This window comes from Tachypleus tridentatus, chromosome 9, assembly GCF_004210375.1.
Source record: "Tachypleus tridentatus isolate NWPU-2018 chromosome 9, ASM421037v1, whole genome shotgun sequence".
NCBI classification, from domain to species: domain Eukaryota; kingdom Metazoa; phylum Arthropoda; class Merostomata; order Xiphosura; family Limulidae; genus Tachypleus; species Tachypleus tridentatus.
The window spans coordinates 23,859,735-23,878,944 of NC_134833.1; the positions used below are offsets into that span (position 1 = coordinate 23,859,735).

The 19,210-nt window shown below is 33.8% G+C and overlaps 1 protein-coding gene across 3 annotated transcripts in view; it reads left to right on the forward strand.

The window, feature by feature from the left end:
• LOC143224863 (glutamate-gated chloride channel-like) overlaps positions 1–19,210 on the forward strand; it is a 373,200-nt gene that overhangs the window by 192,807 nt on the left and 161,183 nt on the right. The window lies entirely within an intron of this gene.

The window sequence follows — 19,210 nt, forward strand, 5'->3', positions numbered from 1 at the left end:
TGTCTGCGGACTTACAACGCTAAAAACCGGGTTTTAATACCCGTTGTGGGCAGAACACAGATAACACATTCTGTAGCTTTCTGCTTAAATTCAAAACAACCGAAACGCATTAATTTTCTTGTCATAAACTAGTTATTGTTGTGTTGTGTTGTTTTTTTTTTTTACTTTCTTATGACTAGAATTTTATTTTACATTTATAACTATAATATGATCTATTTTTACTGTTTATGAATAATTATAGAGACCAGAGATATTAAAATATTCATTTACTAAACATCGACCTATGGCGCTTTCTGAACAGAACGTGGTCATTATGTCTTAAACGGTTTTGGTTTTGTTTCCAGTGGTGTGCCAAGTTTTGTGCAAATAAGCCCAATCAATCATAAGTTAAAGAGGGGCAGAACATAAATAGGAATATTTCTCATGTATATTAAGTCTTTTAATGTTCTGAATTATAATCAAACGGCTCTTTGAATTACTCACACGTAGCGTCCTCTGGTAGTCAGGACTTTAAACGTTTCTCACCAATCATTATTAGTTTTCAAATATAAAAGTTGAAGTTATATACACTAGTTTCAGTTAAGAGATTTTGGGTTTCAAAAATACATCCATGTATTAATTAGAAATCAAGAAGTTTTTCTACATGGTTTAGGCTTATTAAACTATATTTGTTAGATGCTAATAAACACATTATGCGCAAGACGTAAAGACGTAGAGATCAGTGATCAGTCAATGATCAGTGTTTTGTACAAAGAGAATAATTATTTTCATTTGTCAAATTGTTACATTGTTACACCATAAAAACTGGATATTGTTTCCTAGTGAGAGTTGGAAAATGTAGGTGTACTATAATTTTCTTGACCGTTTTTTTTTGCAAATCACAATTCCCACAGGTTGGCAAGTCATCCAGATACAAACTGACCTATTGGTTTCTTGCACTTTTGACGCTTCTGCTTTTCTAACGACACTTATGTGGCTTCAAATAATCTTTTTTCTGACTTCCACACCAGGTGGTACTGGAAAGCCCTGAAGAGATTATAGTATTGCATTAAATGTTTTTGCACAGAAAAGGGGGCGTTGCATAGTTATTGTATTGTTTGTTTGTTTTTGAATTTCGCGCAAAGCTACTCGAGGGCTATCTGCGTTAGACGTCCATAATTTAGTAGTGTAAGACTAGAGGGAAGGCAGCTAGTCATCACCACCCACCGCCAACTCTTGGGCTACTATTTTACCAACGAATAGTGGGATTGACCGTCACATTATAACGCCCCCACGGCTGGGAGGGCAAGCATGTTTGGTGCGACCGGGATTCAAACCCGCGACACTCGGATTACGAGTCGAACGCCTCAACACGCTTGGCCATGCCGGGCCGAAGTAATTGTAAACAATTGGAACATGAATCACAGTTTTATAGATAAGAAATTATATACTTGTATTTGTCATTGCTAAGATAATATGTTTAAAAAGTAGTCTATTTTGGCTTGAACAAATAGAAATAATAAACACCGAAGCTATAGCTAACAGTGGTTTCAAAGTTACACGTCTCTCTTCCTATTGAACCGTTTTCAGCGTAAACCTATTCATTGGTCTATCTGCAGTCTGTCCACTACATGGAATCGAAACTTTGATCCTAGCATTGTAAGTCTGTAAATGTACCGCTGATCACCGAGCAGCAACAACTGTTTTGCTAACATTTATTAAAATACAGTATGGTCGGCTTCAAATATAAAAGACAGAGAGGAAAGCCGATTTAAATGCAGCGAAATACCACTTTGGGTACTGTTAGAGAGAGTGAGTACTGGGCTGTCTATAAACGTCATTTTTGCTTTGATATTTGACAGCTAATGACACGATTTTAGGAAGAGATTAGCACTCGATACTGAGCTTTCATTATGGATTTGAACTATTCTGATTCCAGTATTAATATTTAAAAATCTGGCCTTCACTTACCTCAACACGGGTATTCATTAGAGGCATGTTTTGTTCTTAGAAAGTGGAATGCACGTACAAAGTGTTACAACATTTTAAAATCTACATATTCTAGAAACCGACTCTGTGCGTTTTTAACCTGGTTTGTTGGCGAAAGTCAATACACAGTATAGTCCAAATATATAAATATATATACATGTTTCGATTTTCATTAGTTTCAGTTAATGTACGAGAAGCATAGCACACATACTGAGACAGGACCAACAAGTTTTGCTTCGAGAAACACACGTACTGACAGAACCAACAGATTTTGGTACAGGAAACACACGTACTGACACAGAACCAACGAATTTTGGTACAAGAAACACATATACTGACACAGAACCAACAGGTTTTATTACAGGAAACACACATACTGACACAGAACCAACAGATTTTGGTACAAGAAACACATACTGACACAGAACCAACAGATTTTGGTACAGGAAACACACATACTGACACAGAACCAACAGGTTTTGGTACAGGAATCACACATACTGACACAGAACCAAGAATTGTTTGTGCAGGAAACACGTACTAACACAGGACTAACAAGTTTTTGTGCGGGAAACACATACTGACACAGAACGAACATGTTTTGGTATAGGAAACACACATACTGACACAGGTTGGTACAGGAAACACACATGCTGACACAGGTTCGTACACTAAACACATACTGACACAGGTTGGTACAGGAAACACATATAGTGACACAGGTTCGTACAGTAAACACATACTGACACAGGTTGGTACAGGAAACACACGTAGTGACACAGGTTGGTAAAGGAAACACACATAGTGACACAGGATTGATAAGTTTTGGTACGTGAACTCAAGTATTACTCGTGGAGAGGATATTTAAGTGCGAGGGTAAAAATTTGGGCCACCTTGTGTTAAGAGTCACATGTGGGTTTATGTTAACATGAAACACAGAAACGCATGTGTATAAACACATTTCTATCTGGCATTTCGTAAGATCTAAATGTATTCAAAGTTAAAAGGACTGGTATGGCCAAGTGGTTAAGGCACTCGACTCGTAATCCGAGGCTTTCGGGTTCGAATCCCCGTCACACCAAACATGCTCGCCCTTTCAGCCGTGGGGGCGTTATAAGTGACGGTCAATCCCACTATTCTTTGGTAAAAGAGTAGCCCAAGAGTTGGCGGTGGGTGGTGATGACTAGCTGCCTTCCCTCTAGTCTTACACTGCTAAATTAGGGACGGCTTGCGCAGATAGCCCTAATGTAGCTTTGCACGAAACTCCATGCAGTTGGTCGCGTGTGTTTACAGAATAATCGGCCGTACTGTTTTTAATTACAACCCTGAATACTTTTTATATTCAATAGTGGATTCGTTTAAAGGAAAGCAGCAAAGAAAAAGGGTGTGTTGAACCTCATCGTTGAGGTAATCAACGTAATGAAAGACCAGACGTTCTTGAAATGAAGCAATATTTCATGACGATATACGTCAAGTAGACTGTTGACCGAACGTAGGACACACACTGTCAGCTCATACGTTCCTAGTGAAATCTCATTGGGTTGAAAATTAAATTAATTCAAAATTCTGAAATAACATGAATTAATTGTCCCTCTCTATTTCTCGCAGTTGGTCTGTCTATTCCTGTTTTAAAATTACTTTCTGTTATGACGAGTCCTTGAACACTGCTAAACCTAATACGTTTCTCAAGGTCTGGAATTTTGAAGTGAATTATCTCGTAACGTTAGACATCACATAATTTCCATTTACACATTCGGATAATTCTACAATTGAGCCACGTATTTGTTTTTGTTATTGTTTGTTTTTGAATTTCGCGCAAAGCTACTCGAGGGCTATCTGCACTAGCCGTCCCTAATTTAGCAGTGTAAGACTAGAAGGAAGGCAGCTAGTCATCACCACCCACCGCCAACTTTTGGGCTACTCTTTAACCAACGAATAATGGGATTTACCGTCACATATAATGCCCCCACGGCTGAAAGGGCGAGCATGTTTGGTGCGACCGGGATTCGAACCCGCGACACTCGGATTACGAGTCGAACGCCTTAACACGATTGGCCATGCCGGACCCATTTTTGTTATCGACTCAATGTGTTTCAAGCTTCACATTTCATTGTACAACAAAAGAAATTACAAAGAACTTTTGAAGCATAAAACAAACAATTACGCAGCAAATATTATTGAAAAAAGCTAAAGCCTTCAAAATATTTTTTGTGGCGGACACCAGGTGGCAAAGCAGTTTGTATTAAAATAAAATTAGTCGAATCAAACAGACACAGCGTCATTAGATTATCTATGTGCGTCTTTAACATCTGTTTCTCCAGTCACTGCACATTATAAATTCTGACTTATATAACTGCCATTTCCGAAAAGGCACTTAGAAACATGCAAATATATAACTACGTAAAATAAAGTTGTAGTTGTTGTTTTTTAAATCTAGGTTTTATATTTTCATTCAAATGTATTTTAATAGAAATATTTGAATGTGTTTTATTATAGCAAAGCCACATCGGGCTATCTGCTGAGCCCACCGAGGGTAATCGAGCCCCTGATTTTAGCGTTGTAAATCCATTTATAGCCCCACGTTAGTAATATTTGAATGTAATAAACTTTCAACCCAAGAATGTGTAAAGTTTGTAACATCTGTATTGTCTGCAGAAGAAAGAAAAAAAAGACGATTTATCTTCACTTCATAACTTTCTTTTAGGAAGATAGGAAACCCTGCATGGCCTAGTGATTAGCGTGCCTAGGTATGGATCAACGAGTTTAAGGTTCGAAACGTGATTCCACTATGGGCCTGTTATAAACTTTGGTTGTTGTTTTTTTTACTTTTGCACAAAGCTACACGAGGGCTATTTACACTAACCATACATAATTTAAGAATGTAAGACTAGAGGAAATACAGTTAGTCATTACCACTCACCGCCAACTTTTAGGCTATTCTGTTACCAAACGAATAGTGGGATTGACCGTCACATTACATCGCCCCCACGACTGAAAGGGCAATCATGTTTGGTGTGACTGGGATTTGACCCCGCGACCCTCGGATTACCAATCGAATGTCTTAACCATCTGGCCATGCTGGGGACTCTGAAGCATATACAGCACAATATTATTTAAGCCTAACAAATTTTAAGCCTATTATATTTTACTCCTTAAGAATGTTTTGAATGAATAATAAAAATTCCTTTCCTTGCTTCAAAATCATTCATTTATGATTAATTCAATTTCTAACAGCGGAATGTAATAACATACAACCATTACACAACACTAACTAGTTGTATAACATTTAGTGATGTTAAGTGCACATGTGGTAGAATTAACTTATTCTCACTAAAATGGTTAAAGTAAATGTTTAACATGTATGCATGTTATAACTCCGTGTTGTCACAGCAAAACAGAAGTTTGATTGTTATTTGCTCTTTAGTTCTTCAAACACTATTTTAGAAATATTTTATATTCCTTGTGCTCACTGGAACTCGACCTTTTTTCAAAGATAAAATATCTCCATGATATGCATTCTGTTCGTATAAGAATGAATGTAGCTTTTCTTAATAAAGCATTTGGTTTAAAAACGGCAATTCATTATTCATAGAATCCTTCGGTAACGCGGTAAATCTTAGGCTTTCAAATGTAGTTTGTATTGTTAATTTAATTTACCACCTACTGTAAGCACGTGGTAATGAAAGTTTGTTTGTAGTTGTGCACAAAGCTAAAAATGGGCTTTCTGTGTCGTACCCTTCACAGGTATCTAAACCCAGTTTTCAGCGTTATAAGTCTTAAGACGTATTGATGTACCACTCAGGGCGAAAAGCTACATGAGAGCTATCTGCGCTAGCCGTCCCTAATTTAGCAGTGTAAGACTAGGTGGAAGACAGCTAGTCAACACCACCCACCGCCAACTCTTTTACCAACGAATAGTGGGATTGACCGTCACATTTTAACGATCCCCACGGCTGAAAGTCGACATGTTTGGTGTGGCGGGAACTCGAACCGGCAGCGGTAAGTCTACGGAGTTAAAATGTTAAACTTCGAGGTAGATTACCCACGGTGGATAAAGCAGGTAGCTCAATGTGGCTTTGCTATAAAATAAAACACATAAAAAACAAATGGGCTATCTCTGTAGAGCGCCACCTGACCATTTGTGTATGTGTTTTTAGTGATATTAATAATACTTTGTTCGTAAATAATCTAAAAAACATGACTGTATAGAAACACTGCCGAAACTTTTCTACATTGGCGAAAAATGTCTTGATTAATAAATCGATTACTCGTACACGTTGTGCCTTGTAACTGTCGCCATTTTAGACGCTTACCAGATCCCTACAAAGTAACGCGAGCAAGATTCGATGAAACTAGTTCAATGTTCGTAGTAGGCTTACGGAAAATAATTTTTGAATATTCGATTTGTTAAGTTTAATGTGGGATTATTACCTTTAACAGAGTGTCACTAAATTGCACTATTGCATTGTATTTCCGTTCACTGCCAGTTATTGTTCTATAGAAAGTGGGACAACCACGCAATCAACATTAAAGAAAGTAGGACAAGGATGTAATCAACATTAAAGAAAGTAGGACAAGGATGTAATCAACATTAAAGAAAGTAGGACAAGGATGTAATCAACATTAAAGATGGTAGGACAATGATGTAATCAACATTAAAGATGGTAGGACAATGATGTAATCAGCATCAAAGATGGAAAGACAATGATGTAATCAACATCAAATATGGTAGAACAATGATGTAATCAACATCAAAGATGGTAGGACAATGATTTAATCAACATCAACAAAAGTAGGAAGATTAAAACGACGTGAATATCAGATATTCATGTAATCGAAATTTTAACGTTAGAGGAAATGTTTCATTTTAAACTTGTATCTCGAAACTGTCAATACCGTGACGTCAAATAATCATAAATGACATCTAAGATTTTAAGATAAATTAATACAAAAAAATGAAACTTTTAGTGCAGAGATACTGGTTACGTATTAAAGCAGAAAGTTTGAATGCCACCTTTTATGTGGTATCCAACTCGAGAAGAAGAGGATGAAATATCATTGGCCTAGATTAACATTGAGTGTTCCATTTACTGAAGAATCAGACTAAACTTAGTAAAGAGTTAGGTGTCATGTTCCATTTACTGAAGAATCAGACTAAACTAAGTAAAGAGTTAGGTGTCATGTTCCATTTACTGAAGAATCAAACTAAACTAAGTAAAAAGTTAGGTGTCATGTTCCATTTACTGAAGAATCAGACTAAACTAAGTAAAGAGTTAGGTGTCATGTTCCATTTACTGAAGAATCAGACTAAACTAAGTAAAGAGTTAGGTGTCATGTTCCATTTACTGAAGAATCAGACTAAACTAAGTAAAGAGTTAGGTGTTATGTTCCATTTACTGAAGAATCAAGCTAAACTAAGTAAAAAATTAGGTGTCATGTTCCATTTACTGAAGAATCAAACTAAACTAAGTAAAAAGTTAGGTGCCATATTCCATTTACTGAAGAATCAGACTAAACTAAGTAAAGAGTTAGGTGTCATGTTCTATTTACTGAAGAATCAAACTAAACTAAGTAAAGAGTTAGGTGTTATGTACAAAATATGGCATTAGATGAGACTTAATTCTAATCTGAACAAATAATCATTGTAGAATAAACATTCTAAAGTTTCAGCGAGTAATGTCTTTCATAGTATGATAAATATAATAGAGACAGGGATAAACCGATTTTTAGGAAGTGGTTTTATTGAGTAACAACACAGAAAGGTTTTACACCGTGTTTTAAACTAGAACAAAGATACTCTTAGCTCATAAAAACACAAATTGGAGCTCTCCCAACACATAGTTAAGCACCATAACACAATTAATTGCTGTGGCGATGAGAAAACACATCTGACGTGTTGTTTCCAGTTCAAACTTACGTTTATTTAAATACCTCACTATATTGTGAAGTCAAATTTTTTTTATAAGTGTGAAAATTGTTTAATTGAAGTTGAACACAAAATTATACGACATTAGCTATCTGCGTTCTGCTAGCAACAGGTATCAAGACCAGGTTTGGAGCGTTGTATGTCCGCAGAAATGTCGCTGGGCCACTGGGATTGTGGCGAGTCTGTGAAACCCAACTCTGAGAATGTGCATCAGCCAACACATACATTTTATGTTAAACCTCTCAGTGATTCCTTTTAAGTTGGACTTTAGCTATTCATACATCACATCTATGTTCCACTGTACAGCTTGTGTTTTTTCTAACACAAGTTTGTTTTTGTTTTTTGTGTACAACGTATTTAATTAATTATTTGTTCGGCCACATCTGAGGGCCGAAATAAGTCTTACAAATTTAGTCTTAAATGTTTCCAGTGAAATAAAATGTCAAATACTTTGTAAAAACAAACAAATGACGCGAAACTTATTTCTATCACTTGAGTATTTTATGAAATATACACACCGGTGTTCACTGATTAGCTGTGAGTCTAAACAACAGGTAGTTATAAAAACGACGTCAATTTCTACTTTAATGTCTTTCCTCGTTTCGGTAGCCGGAGACATAAGGCAGATATCCCATTGCGTATGGATGTTGGTTATTAGCTCTTGCTTTGGAGACGTCCTCATGGGAAATCTAATAAAGTTTTTCGGGATCGACCCATCCAGTTGCATTCAAATTACTTTTCTGACGACCGCATTTGACTCCCATCACAACAGTATCCGGACGTCTGGTTGCATTATTCATGGATAAGACAGGTTCCCGTCGAGATTCAACATTCCCCTTGGTTGTCGGCTTTCCTGACGTGCTTTTGGAACACACCTCCGACGCGATCGTCTAAGTAAGCTGGCGTAGTTCGGAAATCGGTACATTTATCATACTGAGTTGAAATACTGTCACCCTGACTATATATTTATATTTTTTGCCCCTCGTAAGTGAAGTATCTTATCAGTTCTAACGTGGCTTATTGTTGGTTTTTTTTGTATTAAATCTTAAACACCTTCAGGCATGTTTTTATAGTGTTTTGGTTACAATAAGTATGCCTATATATTTGACTTAAAATCTTTCAATCGTATCATTTTTCTATTATTGATTTTTTCACCAATTGAAACTGCAATGTAACCGAAACGTCATATATAACATGAACTTTCATGGGTTTTACGGAAAATTAAGTTTAAATAAAACGTATTCTACCAATTCGAATAAATAAATATGTTTAAATTAAACAAAAATAAACAAGAGAATATAAAAGTTAGTCATTTTTAATATATCTAACCAACGCGAAATATATGAAATAAACAATGATTGAAAAAATAGATTGAAATAGGAAATCTCTCTTTGTATGTTTCTTTGAAGATAGCCACAGGCAGTATGGCCAACATGAGATGAAGTTTTAATTTTTACTCCTGTGTTAAATTGCTGGTAAGACCATTTCGGGCTCATTGTTAAGGAGATCTGTCTGTAATTGTGAATATAGAATGATGACTTCATTTCTCTGCTAAAAGGTGGATTTAGCGTGTATGAAAATTTAAGGGCAAAGCATTAATTATATAAACTCATACGCGACGTTTTCAGTTACCTTATATAAGAAGATAAGGTTTATATAAATTGTTTCAGTAGTTAAAGTAGGAAATAAAAATCCTCTACGAATGTTTGATTCAAAATTCAGATGATTGAGTTTGTTTAGAACATAAATTTGTTTTCGAGTTTATAACTAACGTTCTTCTTTCGTAGAATTTTTCCAGTCAGTTTCTGGTAGTTTAAACAATAAAATGCTTTAATAAATAAAAAAGAAATTAAACACACACCTGGTGTTAAAAACGAACCCCACACACAAAAAACACAGAAAAATAGAATACTATCAAAGGATTGATCCATCTCTGCTGTGAACATCTAATAAAAGCGAAGTGAACTCCATTTTGTTATAGATGTCGCTTTTATCACCGTAGTTAAACTTTTATTAAATATTTTCCTAAGTTGAGAAATTCCGAGGGGACTGCACATTAAAATTAATTTTAATGTGTAATCAGCCAGCGACACATGAGTTGATTTTTTTTCAAGTACTTCACATGCCCAAATGAACTTGGTTTTATTTCGTTAGGTTCTTGTAATTGACCATATTGCTGTCTTAGACTAGATTTCATTGTTTTAGTCGTGGCATATCTAGCGTCTCATAGAATGGTTCCAAGTTCGTTTATTTTTTTCAGAAATAAACTTTTAGCTTATAGCTCTTTCATATCTTGACCGACTTGAGATCCAATTACAGTTTTGGATTTAGGAGGTCATATCATTTTGATTGATCTATTTGACCACGCCCAAAGTCTCATACATTAAGTAATTCCAATTCGAGGATATGCTAGTAGAGATCCTGATGAATAATAAATAGAATCGGGTATGCGTGCGCCCCACGCTTTGTATTGCTGGCACACAAAAATAGAGCTAATAAACAGGAAAGAAAATCGTAAAGGATAATTTACTCTAATCCTGCCTGAAATAATTTCAAGTGCCGCGGCTATTGCGGGTTCCCGCTTGTTTATCACAGAGCACTCCGATGTTGCATCTTAAATAATTACCGTAATTGTGTGCATTCACAGCTACTGTTAGAATAACAACTGAATGTTGTATTGAAGTTGTAGTTGTACTGACAATATGAGAACATTTATTTGCTGTTTGCGTTCTGTTTATCTGTCTGCCCTTATACCAAAACACAGATTTAGGATATACATATGACCAAAGGTATGTGCTTGTCCAACATCTCATTCCAAAACCATGGAGTTGGTCCTTCCTTTGCTGCTATAACAGCCTTCACTCTTATGGGAAGGCTTTTCACTAGATTTTGGAACATGGCTGCTGGGATTCGCTCCTATTCAGCCATAAGAGCTTCAGTGACGTCGGGCACTGATGTCGCAAGAGAAGGTCTGGTTCGCATTCGGCGTTCCAATTCATCCCGAAGGTGTTCGATGGGGTTGAGGTCAGGGCTCTGTGTAGGTCAGTCAATTTCTTCCACACCAATCTCGGCAAACCATGTCTTTATGTGCACGGGGGCACTGCCATGCTGAAACAAAAAAGGACCTTTCCCAAACTGTTGCCACAAAGTTGGAATCACACAATTCTCTAGAACGTCATTGTATGCTGTAGCATTAAGGTTTCCCTTCACTGGAACTAAAAAGGCCTAACCCAAACCATTAAAAACAGCCCCAGACCATTATTCCTCCTCCACAAAACTTTACAGTTGGCACTCTGCATTCAGGCAGGTAGCGTTCTCCTGGCATCCGCCGAACCCAGATTGGTCCATCAGACTGCCAGATAGTGAGACGTGATCCACCACTCCAGAGGTCGCGTTTCCACTGCTTCAGAGACTTATGTCGGTGTGCTTTACACCACTCCAGCCGACGATTGGCATTGCGCATGGTGATCTTAGGTTTGTGTGCAGCCATGAAAACTCATTTCATGAAGCTCCCGACAAACAGTTATTGTGCTGACGTTGCTTTCAGACGATGTTTGGAACTCAGTAATGAGTGTTGCAACTGTTGACAAACGATTTTTACACGTTACGCGCTTCAGCACTCGGCGGTCCCGTTCTGTGAGCTTGTGTGGCCTACCGCTTCGTGGCTAAGCTGTTGTTGCTCCTAGACATTTCCACTTCACAATAACAGCACTTACAGTTGACCGGAGCAGGTCTAGTAAGGCAGAAATTTGACGAAATGACTTTTGGAAAGGTGGCATCCTATGACAGTGTCATGTTGAAAGTCACTGAGCTCTTCAGTACGACCCATTCTACTGCTAGTGTTTGTCTATGGAGATTGCATGGTTGTGTGCTTGATTTTATGCACCAATTAGTAATGGGTGTGGCTGAAATAGCCGAACCCACCAATTAGAAGAGATCTCCACATACGTTTGGCCATGTAGTGTATTTTGGTATTTGCTACGTTTATGCAAAATGTTCACGCAGATTGTTAATTTTGGTTTTTGTTTCCGAACCAACATCCAATATGATGTCGACGGTTGTGTCAAAGACTGCTCTCCACGTGTAAAAATAATACCTCGATCAAAATATTGGAAATAATCTATATTTTCAACTACATGCACTGAAACTAGGGGGGGGGTATATTTGACAGTGACTGCATAATACCATCATAACGACTTCAGTCGATGTAACAGTCGATATCAAAAGGACAGCGATGACTGTCTGTTAGCCTTCTGTTTATACCGTAGTGGGATAAAGCAATTGTTACATTTCTGTTTATACCGTAGTGGGATAAAGCAATTGTTACATTTCTGTTTATATCGTAGTGGGATAAAGCAATTGTTACATTTCTGTTTATACCGTAGTGGGATAAAGCAATTGTTACATTTCTGTTTACGCCGTAATTGGAAAAAGCAATTATTTTAACTAAAAAAATCATTCATATGGGATGTTCCATTCAGTAAACACCAATACACCTTAGCTTCAAGAACTAGTCTTCTATTCAGTATGTACATATATAATATACTGTAGCTTCACGACATGACTTATATTTTATTCAATATATATATACACACACCCTGTAACTTTAAGAACTGATCTTCTATTCAACATACGTATATATTTATACTATAGCTTAAAGAACTGATCTTCTATTCAACATACGTATATATTTATACTATAGCTTAAAGAACTGATCTTCTATTCAACATACGTATATATTTATACTATAGCTTAAAGAACTGATCTCCTATTCAACATACGTATATATTTATAGTATAGCTTAAAGAACTGATCTTCTATTCAACATATGTATATATTTATACTATAGCTTAAAGAACTGATCTTCTATTCAATATACGTATATATTTATAGTATAGCTTAAAGAACTGATCTTCTATTCAACATACGTATATATTTATAGTATAGCTTAAAGAACTGATCTCCTATTCAACATACGTATATATTTATAGTATAGCTTAAAGAACTGATCTTCTATTCAACATACGTATATATTTATACTATAGCTTAAAGAACTGATCTTCTATTCAATATATGTATATATTTATAGTATAGCTTAAAGAACTGATCTTCTATTCAACATACGTATACATTTATACTGTAGCTTAAAGAACTGATCTTCTATTCAACATATGTATATATTTATAGTATAGCTTAAAGAACTGGTCTCCCATTCAACTTATTTATATATTTATACTGTAGCTTAAAGAACTGATCTTCTATTCAACATATGTATATATTTATAGTATAGCTTAAAGAACTGATCTTCTATTCAACATACGTATATATTTATAGTATAGCTTAAAGAACTGATCTTCTATTCAACATACGTATATATTTATACTATAGCTTAAAGAACTGATCTTCTATTCAACATACGTATATATTTATACTATAGCTTAAAGAACTGATCTTCTATTCAACATACGTATATATTTATACTATAGCTTAAAGAACTGATCTTCTATTCAACATACGTATATATTTATACTGTAGATTAAAGAACTGATCTTCTATTCAACATACGTATATATTTATAGTATAGCTTAAATAATTGATCTCCTATTCAACATACGTATATATTTATACTATAGCTTAAATAACTGATCTTCTATTCAACATACGTATATATTTATAGTATAGCTTAAATAATTTATCTCCTATTCAACATACGTATATATTTATAGTATAGCTTAAAGAACTGATCTCCTATTCAACATACGTATATATTTATAGTATAGCTTAAAGAACTGATCTTCTATTCAACATACGTATATATTTATAGTATAGCTTAAAGAACTGATCTTCTATTCAACATACGTATATATTTATACTATAGCTTAAAGAACTGATCTTCTATTCAACATACGTATATATTTATAGTATAGCTTAAAGAACTGATCTTCTATTCAACATACGTATATATTTATACTATAGCTTAAAGAACTGATCTTCTATTCAACATACGTATATATTTATACTATAGCTTAAAGAACTGATCTTCTATTCAACATACGTATATATTTATACTGTAGATTAAAGAACTGATCTTCTATTCAACATACGTATATATTTATAGTATAGCTTAAATAATTGATCTCCTATTCAACATACGTATATATTTATACTATAGCTTAAATAACTGATCTTCTATTCAACATACGTATATATTTATAGTATAGCTTAAATAATTTATCTCCTATTCAACATACGTATATATTTATAGTATAGCTTAAAGAACTGATCTCCTATTCAACATACGTATATATTTATAGTATAGCTTAAAGAACTGATCTCCTATTCAACATACGTATATATTTATAGTATAGCTTAAAGAACTGATCTTCTATTCAACATATGTATATATTTATACTATAGCTTAAAGAACTGATCTTCTATTCAATATACGTATATATTTATAGTATAGCTTAAAGAACTGATCTTCTATTCAACATACGTATATATTTATAGTATAGCTTAAAGAACTGATCTCCTATTCAACATACGTATATATTTATAGTATAGCTTAAAGAACTGATCTTCTATTCAACATATGTATATATTTATACTATAGCTTAAAGAACTGATCTTCTATTCAACATACGTATATATTTATAGTATAGCTTAAAGAACTGATCTTCTATTCAACATACTTATATATTTATACTGTAGCTTAAAGAACTGATCTTCTATTCAACATATGTATATATTTATAGTATAGCTTAAAGAACTGGTCTCCCATTCAACTTATTTATATATTTATACTGTAGCTTAAAGAACTGATCTTCTATTCAACATATGTATATATTTATAGTATAGCTTAAAGAACTGATCTTCTATTCAACATACGTATATATTTATACTATAGCTTAAAGAACTGATCTCCTATTCAACATACGTATATATTTATACTGTAGTTTAAGGAACAGATCTCCTATTCAACATACGTATATATTTATAGTGTAGCTTAAAAATGGTCTCCTATTCAACATACGTGTATGTTTATACTGTAGCTTAACAAACTTCTCCTAAAGAACTGATCTCCTATTCAACATAGTATATGTTTATAGTGTAGCTTAAAAAATGGTCTCCTATTCAACATACGTGTATGTTTATACTGTAGCTTAACAAACTGGTCTCCTATTCAACATATGTATATATTTATACGATAGCTTAAATAACTGATCTCCTATTCAACATATGTATATATTTACACTGTAGCTCAAAGAACTTGTCTCCTATTCAACATATGTATATATTTATACTATAGCTTAAAGAACTGATCTCCTATTCAACATACGTATATATTTATAGTATAGCTTAAAGAACTTGTCTCCTATTCAACATACGTATATATTTATACTATAGCTTAAAGAACTGATCTTCTATTCAACATACGTATATGTTTATAGTGTAGCTTAAAAAGAACTGATCTCCTATTCAACATACGTATATATTTATAGTATGTTTATACTGTAGCTTAACAAAACTGGTCTCCTATTCAACATATGTATATATTTATACTGTAGCTTAAAGAACTTGTCTCCCTATTCAACATAGTATATGTTTATAGTGTAGCTTAAAAACGTATATGGTCTCCTATTCAACATACGTGTATGTTTATACTGTAGCTTAACAAACTGGTCTCCTATTCAACATATGTATATATTTATATTGCAGCTTAAAGAACTGATCTCCTATTCAACATAGTATATGTTTATAGTGTAGCTTAAAAAATGGTCTCCTATTCAACATACGTGTATGTTTATACTGTAGCTTAACAAACTGGTCTCTTAAAGAACTATTCAACATATGTATATATTCCTATTCAACATATGTATATATTTATACGATAGCTTAAAAATAACTGATCTCCTATTCAACATATGTATATATTTACACTGTAGCTCAAAGAACTTGTCTCCTATTCAACATATGTATATATTTATACTATAGCTTAAAGAACTATAGTATATATTTAGAGTATAGCTTGTCTCCTATTCAACATACGTATATATTTATACTATAGCTTAAAGAACTGATCTCCTATTCAACATACGTATATATTTATAGTATAGCTTAAAGAACTGATCTCCTATTCAACATACGTATATATTTATACTATAGCTTAAAGAACTGATCTCCTATTCAACATAGTATATGTTTATAGTGTAGCTTAAAAAATGGTCTCCTATTCAACATACGTGTATGTTTATACTGTAGCTTAACAAACTGGTCTCCTATTCAACATATGTATATATTTATACTGTAGCTTAAAGAACTTGTCTCCTATTCAACATAGTATATGTTTATAGTGTAGCTTAAAAAATGGTCTCCTATTCAACATACGTGTATGTTTATACTGTAGCTTAACAAACTGGTCTCCTATTCAACATATGTATATATTTATATTGCAGCTTAAAGAACTGATCTCCTATTCAACATAGTATATGTTTATAGTGTAGCTTAAAAAATGGTCTCCTATTCAACATACGTGTATGTTTATACTGTAGCTTAAAGAACTGATCTCCTATTCAACATACGTATATATTTATAGTATAGCTTAAAGAACTTGTCTCCTATTCAACATACGTATATATTTATAGTATAGCTTAAAGAACTGATCTTCTATTCAACATACGTATATATTGATAGTATAGCTTAAAGAACTGATCTTCTATTCAACATACGTATATATTTATAGTATAGCTTAAAGAACTGATCTCCTATTCAACATACGTATATATTTATAGTATAGCTTAAAGAACTGATCTCCTATTCAACATACGTATATATTTATAGTATAGCTTAAAGAACTGATCTTCTATTCAACATACGTATATATTTATACTGTAGCTTAAAGAACTGATCTTCTATTCCATATATATATACCGTAGCTTCAATATGTTCAGTATATTACGATACAGTTTCAAGAACTGATTATTTGTTCTATATATTATGCTATATGTTCGATATATTATTATATATTCAGAACATTACGCTATAGATTGAAGAATTGATTATATAATCAATAAACCATGCTATAAAATCGAGAACTGATCTTTTATTCTCTATACCCTACTAGAAGCTTGAGAACTGATTATATATTCAGTAAACTAAGCTATAGACTCAAAACAGATTTATTATTCGACAAAATTATTCAGATAATGTATTCAACATACAACACCCTAGATTCAGTAATGGATTTTTTTAGTTAAAATACCATACTATAGATTTGCAGTATAGATTCTTTCTCAACAGAATGTTTCATGTGAACAAAAACGAAAAATATGAACATGTGGAAACAACTGAGTGCTGTATGTTAAAGGGTTTACCGCCAGATTGAAATGGTAGGTTGGACAAATTCAGGGTAATTGTTTTGTTTTGTTTTGTTACATGAGTGACACACATTCAGATGGAATGTTTCCACATAAACCTGAAAGTTAATCCCTACAAACATAATAGATTTAAAGTTAATCCCTACAAACATAATAGATTTACTAAACATTTTTCAACATGTTTTTTTTATCGCTTGAGTACAAAATGAAATATGGAGAAAGCTGTATTTTCATTGACATTTAGAATTAAGGAACTATGTTACTATGATAGAAGAAAACCAAAACCAAAATATAAATATATATCGATGAAATGAACTAGAAAGAGACAGTGGTTCAGCGATATGCCACTGAACTTATACTCTTAAAAAATAGGGTTTCGATACTCGTGATGGATACAGCACAGATGGTCCAACCAAAAATTAAAATGAAGCAAAAGTACGTGTAAGCCTATTTATGTACGTTGGTATCCAAACAATGCAACTCAAAGCTCTTTTCATATTTCATGAGTATAAAAATACAGACATGGAGATTTTTTAAAGTAAGGAAATATATATATAGCCCACAGTTTCTATATATATAGAGAGAGAAACTGTGGGCTAAAGGTCAGAAAAATGGTTAAAATTTGAGTCAAAAAACTCTTCAAAGCCTCTCTTTCTGCTCAGATTGGACGCTGGTCACTGTAAGAACTTAGAACAGGCTTAGAAAAACTGAGTCACCAAGTTCTTAACACACGCGAACTAGTACAGTACACTTGAGATGAAAGAACCCAGCTTAGAAGAAGAAATGAGCTGACAAAAGAAACTTTACCGAGTTCCAAAATACGTTTAACACTCCAGTGAATCCTTTATCCACACTGACGAATTTGCAAGAGAAAATAGTGCTCGTTTGAACTCAACAATGGATCTTGGATTTGGCAGAGGTCGATGTCTCAGAAGTTTTAATTTACCAATAAAACAAAAAATTTTCTTTTATTGTTTTATGGTTCTTTTTGGAGATTTCAAAATATTACGTATTACTTTTAAACCAATCACGAAGTATCCTTGTTGTTTTTTATGACTTTTTTAGCTGTGGTTCATTTTACGTGACATAAAAATTACTAGAACGTGTTGGATGGTAAACTGACAATGAAATCTTCCGAAGAATAAGTGGTCACAATAATCGCAATTCAACTTATATTTTCTGTTTAGCATTCTCTTAGAAAAGAAAAAAAAAAAGGTACGTCAGTTGTCATTGCTGATTGTTTTATCACGTTATTGAAGCGATATGGATAAGCTTTCGTGTTGAAATTAATACAATAACATAGATATTACAGAGATATATGCTTAAACGTGTCTTCTAACGGTTTAGTTAACTACAGATGAAAACGAGATTCGAACATAGCTACCTGGAACAGCTGAGATGTGATATACTTGGCAGAACTGAACATATTCCATAAATATTCAAGGCTCTTGAATTTTTTTTCTATACGTGGCGAGTTCCCTAAGATTTCTGAAGATTTATAAGACTACAAAATGCAAGCAGTAAAATGTCAGATCCCAGAAGAAACGTCAACGTTAACCCGTTTCCCAGAGACCGCGGAAGTAGTTAAAATAAGATTATAGTAGTGGCAGAAGATCCCCGCACAAGATCCCGGAAGTAGATACTTTCTCTAAACCTTAACATTAGCAAGACCTTGGAGGATCAATAAGCAACTCCCCCAAAAAAAAAAAGACTCTATGAGTAAGAACAGTTCTAAACAGAGCATTAATAGATCCCGCGAACCTCCAATGTTAGTATTTTATCTAATCCAAAACATCTTAAGGTTTCAACAGAAAGAGGAAGCTCTAGAAGACTCCAGATGTAGAAATATTTATAAAACTGCAACATAAATAAACATCCTGAAGATTTAAGAATTAATGTCATTTCAGTTACATTAACAACAAAAAATTTCAAAAGATGT